Below are 6,993 nucleotides of genomic sequence, written 5' to 3'. Positions count from 1 at the left end.
GTGTACACACGCCATGACACTTTTTAACCCATTATAATGAAAACATCTGAACTGTGTTTTGAACTGAAACTAAACTGGCACACTCAGAAGAACCATAATATTAATATTAAATCTTAAAAAGGGGTAAACTAGGTGTTCTTTAATGTTATGGTTACAGAATCAAAACTACATATAGAAATAGGAACCTCTGCATTTCCACAGTGTTTACGCACACACACAAGCACACACAGTTTGTGTAAATCCATCATTAATAATTCATCAGCCAAAAACACTGACAATAACCTTGATCTTCCTCCGGTAAAAATGGAAAAATGCGAAACTCTGCCTACAATTAATACCAATATCCTGTAGAGCAACGGAGCAGAAACAGGATCAGCCCACCCAATTTGCGACCCAGATGGACTGTGAAGAGGGGAATTTGTTGAAAGCAACAGAAAGCGTGAACACAGCTTACATATTAAGGCCCTGCATGTACAGTTTCATCTCCTTCTGTTTACCCAATAATGACTTTTTCTGTTCCAGCAAACTCAAAGACGGTGCGCATTGTGTACCTAATATGGGCTGGGGAAAAAAAAAATTGCATATGTGCATATACTGCTCCGAAAAGGCCAGAAATGTATGTGTCAAGGTTTATTTAAAGAAGCCACGAGATGCTATTCTGAAAGGTTGTGATTTTGTTGTTTACCAGAATTGGTGTACTTGCTTAAAAATAATTTTAAAAAGAAATATGTTTGAAAAAAAAATGAATGACTAAACATATAAATACAATTTAGAATTTTCACATTATGTTGTAATTCATTCATTTATTTTATTTTTGGCTTAGTCCCTTTTTTAATCTGAATGAACCGCCAACTTATCCAGCATATTTCACAGAGCTGATGCACTGTGCTGATGCTCCAGCTGCAACCCAATACCAGGAAACACCCATACAGTCACATTCACTAGGGCCAATTTAGTTCATCAATTCTCCTACAGCACAAGTGTTTGGACTGTGTAGGAAACCGGAGCACCCAGAGGAAACCCACACCAACATGGATAAAACATCCAAACTCCACACAGAAACCCCAACTGACCCAGCCGGGGCTTGAACCAGTGACCTTTTTGCTGTGAGGCAATTGTGGTACACACTGCCCTACCATGCTGCCCTTTATGCTATCATTTCGCAATCAAATTTTGACATAGAAGTTAATGGAAGAAATATCTGTTTTTGGGTGATGCTATGCTAATATTTCAAATATAGACATTTGTTTAAATAATATGCCTTTTTGCAGTGTTATGGTTTTTTACTGGTTGTGACAGATGAGAAATATCTGGTTTTGGGTGGCGTTATGCTAATGTTTCAAATTGCTACATTCACGTTTGTGTTAAAACTTTGTCTTTGTGCAGTGTTATGTTAATATTTCAAATTGTGACAGATGTCTATAGGAGAAATATTTAGTTTTAGGTGGTGTTATGCTAATACATCAAAGTGTGTATCATTATAGCAATGGTAACTTGGATATACTGGAAATAAATGACATTAACATTCAAATAACATTGAAATAAATGTAATAATTTATATAATTTATACAATATCTGCCTTTGGGCCACATTATGCTAGAATTCATTCATTAATTTTCTTTTCGGCTTAATCTCTTTATTAATCTGGGGTTGCCACAGCGGAATGAACTGCCAGCATATCTAGCACATGTTTTACGCAGCGGATGCCCTTTCAGCTGCAACCCATCACTTGGAAACAACCATACACACTCATACACTACGGAAAATTTAGCCTCCCCAATTCACCTGAACCACATGTTTTTGGACTTTGGGAAAAAAGCACCTGGAGGAAACCAACGCGAACGCAGGGAGAATATGCAAACTCCACACAGAAACGCCACCTGACCCAGCCAGCCAAGGCTCGAACCAGCAACCTCCTTGCTGTGAGATGACAGCACTACCTACTCCGCCACTGCGTCACCTGCTAAAATTCAACATCATGCAATTATAGCTAACTACAGGTCTATGTCAAATTTTCTATTTGTGTCCAAAATACTAGAAAAAGTTGTTTCTGCCAAATTATGCTCTTTTATGCAAACAATTTTTTTGAAGTGTTTCAGTGAGGTTTCAGGGCTAATTACAGTACAGAAACCGCATTAGTGAAAATAACCAACGATTTACACTTAGCTGCTGACCAAGGGAGCATCTCATTATTAGTTTTACTCGATCTTACTGCCACATTTGACACTATTGACCACAATATCCTAATAAATCGCTTAAATTCTACAGGTGTCCAGGGACAGGCTCTACAATGGTTTTAGTCATACTTAACTGGCCATTAACAGTTTGTGAATATTAATGAACAGCTTTATTTGTATAGCGCTTTTAGAATGTAGATTGTGTCAAAGCAGCTTCACATAAATGGTCATAGTAACTGGATCAGGGTAGTTCAGTTTTTAGTGTATAAGTTTAGTTCAGTTTAGCTCAGTTCAGTGTGGTTTAAAGTCATTACTGAGAGTCCAGTAAATTATGGGGTGCCTCAAGGATCTTTAGGCCCTTTGCTGTTTACAATATACATGCTACCCCTGGGAGACATTATTAGAAGACATGGGATCAGCTTTCACTTCTATGATGATGATGATACTCAATTATATATTTCAACTAAACCTGATGAGACGTCTGAACTGTCTTGGCTAACTGAGTGTATTAACGATGTTAAAGACTGGATGACCAACAATTTCCTTCCCTTAAACTCTGACAAAACAGAAGTATTACTTATTGGGCCTAAATCATGTACAGAGCAGATTTCACAACTCAACCTGCAATTAGAGGGATATAAAGTTAGCGTTAGCTCTACTGTAAAATACCTGGGTGTCATATTAAACAGCAATTTAACTTTTGAAAATCATATCTCCCATGTCACAAAAACTGCGTTATTTTATCTGAGAAATATCGCTAAGTTACGAAGTATGCTATCCATCTCAGATGCAGAAAAGCTAGCCCATGCTTTTATGACTTCTATGATGGATTACTGTAATGCTCTGTTTGCTGGCTGCCCAGCATCCTCTATTACTAAACTTCAGCTAGTACAAAATGCAGCTGCCAAAGTTCTTACCAGGTCTAGAAAATACATTAAAAATATTGCTTGTTACCTATAAAGCTTTAAATAATCTAGCTGCAGTTTTTCTAACCAACCTTCTGTCTCGCTACAATTCAATCCGCTCTTTAAGATCTAAAAACTCAGGGCTTCTTTTTGTATACCCAGTATAGCGAAGTCTACTAAAGGAGCTCGAGCCTTCGCATTTATATTTATATTCCCTAAACTCTGGAATAGCCTTCCTAAAAATGTCCGAGGTTTAGACACAATCTCTCAGTTCAAAACTAGAATAAAGACCTATCTTTATAGTAAAGCATACACGCCATAGATCAGTAAAAAGCATGAGATTGATTCCTAAAAGACCACAGTGACAGACAAGTCTTCGCATTGATCTCATGGGCTATTATGATCACCTGCCGATGACCTTTTTAGACCTGCAGTTCTCCACAATGGATTTCCATCGTTCTCCAGCCTCAGCCACCTTGACTGCAGCTCTGCACAAAAAGTTTAGCCAGAGGAGAAATGGTCGTGCCCAACTGAGCCTGGTTTCTCTCCAGGTTTTTCTCCTTCACTTTGGTCAATTGGTCTCCACTGGCTTTGTTGGTTTGGGAGTTGTGGAGCTGCACATGGATGGATTTGCTCCTCAGTGTTTGGACTTTTAGCAGTGAAAATTAAACCACCCTGAACTGAACTCTGGAAACTGAACTGACACTGTATAAATTTACTACAACATCTGTGTTCAGCTGCTTTGACACATCTACATTGATCTACATTGTAAAAGTGCCAGAGAAATAAAGGTAACACTTTACAATAAGGTTCATTAGTTAATGCATTTACTAACATGAACTAATCATGAACAACACATGTACAGCATTTATTAATAATAATTAAACATTTACTAATGTATTATTAACATCCAAGTCCATGCTTGTTACCATTAGTTAATGGACCATGAGTTAACATGAACTAACAATGAACTACTGTATTTTCATTAACTAACGTTAACTAACATGAACAAATACAGCACTAAATGTATTATTTATTGTTTGTTAATATTAGTAAATGTATTAATTAACGTTAACTAATGAACCTTATTGTAAAGTGTGACCGAAATAAAGATGATTTGATTTGAATTGAATAGTATATCAAACTGTGCATAGACTCTGTGGAAGTATTATCTAGTATATATTATGCTAATATTTAAATTGTGAAGTATGCATTTGGACATGTTATTTAGTAATTTAGATCTTGGGGAAATAATATCCAGTTAGCAGTCTTTAAAAAAAAATCCAGGAGACCGGGGGTGGGGTTGTTTGGTGTCATGGGTGAGGTGTCTGAATAACATAGCTGATTACCGGGTAAGTAACTGTACTATGCACCAGGTTTTGTGCGGCTGATGTGAAAGTCATCCAAAGTCGGCGACCTGGGGATGTTACAGATTCTACCAAAAAGCTGAGAATGGGAAGTGGGAGGGGTGGTTTGCGAGAGGCGGAAAGTGAATTGACGAAAGTTTTCCAGAAGAATAACAAAACGGGAGAGTGGCGGGAGATGGGTCTGAAATACAGGAGGCTACAGGAGTGTTAGCAGGTATGGCATTATGTTTTAATATAACTTTTAGTATTGTGATATCTTATTAGGAAAGTAATATCCAATTTGCATCATGCTAACTTTTGAGATAGTGACATAGATGTTTACACAAGTAGCATCTGCTTTTCAGCAGCATTATGCTAACTTAAAAAGAAGAGTTATATTAGCTCAAGTTTTAGACTATCTACTAATAAGCAGCATTATGCTAACTTTTAATATTGCAATAGATTATTGGGGAAATAATATCCAGTTAGCATTATGTTAATCTTTGACATTATTTTTTCCTATTTTCAGTTGTGACATAGTTGTTTACGCAAGTAACAACCTGCTTTTAACAAAGTACCATCTGCCAATGAGCATCATTATGCTAATATTGTAATTGGCTTTAAATCTTTGGAGGACCCTGCTAAAAAATCCAGCTTAAACCAGCCTAGGCTGGTTGGCTGGTTTTAGCTGGTCGACCAGGCTGGTTTTAGAGGGGTTTTGGCCACATCCAGGCTGGTTTCCAGCCATTTCCAGCCTGGTCTTACTGGTCAGGCTGGAAAATGACCAGCTAAATCCAGCTAAAACCAGCTTGACCAGCCTAGTTTAAGCTAGACATAGCTGGTTTTGGCTGGTCATCTCCCAGCCTAACCAGCTAAGACCAGGCTGGAAATGGCTGGAAACCAGCCTGGAAATGGCCAAAACCCCTCTAAAACCAGCCTGGTTGACCAGCTAAAACCAGCCAACCAGCCTAGGCTGGTTTAAGCTGGATTTTTCAGCAGGGGAGTAATATTACGTCGTTAGCATCATGCTAATTTTTGACATTTAGCTTATATTTTAAAATTGTGACGTATATGTTTAAGCAAGGTGACGCAGTGGCGCAGTTGGTAGTGCTGTTGCCTCACAGCAACAAGGTCGCTGGTTCGAGCCTTGGTCTGTGTGAAGTTTGCATGTTCTCCCTGCGTGCGCGTGGGTTTCCTCCGGGTGCTCTGGTCTCCCCCATGGTACAAAGACATGCAGTATAGGTGAATTGGTTAGGCTAAATTGTCCGTAGTGTATGGGTTTGAATTAGTGTGTATGGATGGTTAACAGGGATGGGTTGCAGCTGAAATGGCATCAGCTGTTTAAAAACGTGTGCTGGATAAGTTGGAGGTTCATTCTGCTGTGGCGACGCCAGATTAATAAAGGGACTAAGCCGAAAAGAAAATATTTAAGCAAGTAAATATCTGCTTTTCAGCAGCATTATGCTAACATTAAAAAATGTGATGCGCATGTTAGCACAAGTACAACAATCTGCCAATTAGCAGCATTATGCTAACATATCTTTACACTAGTACCCATAAAGTAATTACAAACCACCCTCACATGTCCGCCATATACATCTGCCATTGGAGAAATTGTGATATTAGCAGCACAGCAAATTACAGGCAGCGAAAAGGTTAAGATTAAATTAAAAAGCTACTAACTCCGTCCTGTGCAGTGGCTCTAAAGCTACAACCTGCTTTGATTTAAGTGGGTTTTAATAAGGGGCATCAGAGGAGAGAAAGATAACAGGAAAATGGCGGAAGGCGAACACATTATGCATGGAGTAATCGTCCTCCGGAGCCCCGAGGAGTTGATAAAAGCACAAGTAATTTTTTATATTTATTTACACGCGCAGGGAGTCACGCATAAAGCGGAGCCTTTGCATAACAAACGTCATTAGTCACAAAGGTTTATTTCTTTCATGCGCACCGGCTGCATGTCGAACGCAACGCCGCGGGTCGTAAAGAGCTTTTTGAAGGCGTTGGTAATCCTGTAAAAAACACCGGGATCTTCTGAGAGCTGCTGATAATGAACCTGAGGTACACCATTTATAAAATACAGCCACGAGAACAGACCTGAGTGCTGACGGAGTAATCAGACAATGCATAGGCTTAAAATAAATTATTTGCCTATAAAATTAATAGACAAAGGAATAAAAAGTAGGGCGAAGTGGTGGCTTAGTAGTTAGCAACAAAAAGGTTGCTGGTTCGAGTCCCAGCTCGGTCAGTTGGCGTTTCTGTGTGGAGTTTGCATGTTCTCCTCGTGTTGGCGTGGGTTTCCACTGGGTGCTCCGATTTCCCTCACAGTCCAAACACATGCACTATAGGGGAATTGATAAACTAAATTGGCCGTAGTGTATGAGTGTGTATGGATGTTTCCTAGAGAAGTATTGCAGCTGGATGGGCATCCGCTGCTTAAAGCATGCTGGATAAGTTGGCGATTCATTCCGCTGTGGCGACCCCAGATTATTAAACAGACTGAGCCGGAAAGAAAATGAATGAATGAAAAATTGAAAAAGTCTCACTATCAAATTTAACTTATAT

This window comes from Danio rerio, chromosome 22 (genome assembly GCF_049306965.1).
Source record: "Danio rerio strain Tuebingen ecotype United States chromosome 22, GRCz12tu, whole genome shotgun sequence".
In the NCBI taxonomy this organism is placed as follows: domain Eukaryota; kingdom Metazoa; phylum Chordata; class Actinopteri; order Cypriniformes; family Danionidae; genus Danio; species Danio rerio.
This window is presented reverse-complemented; position numbering follows the sequence as displayed.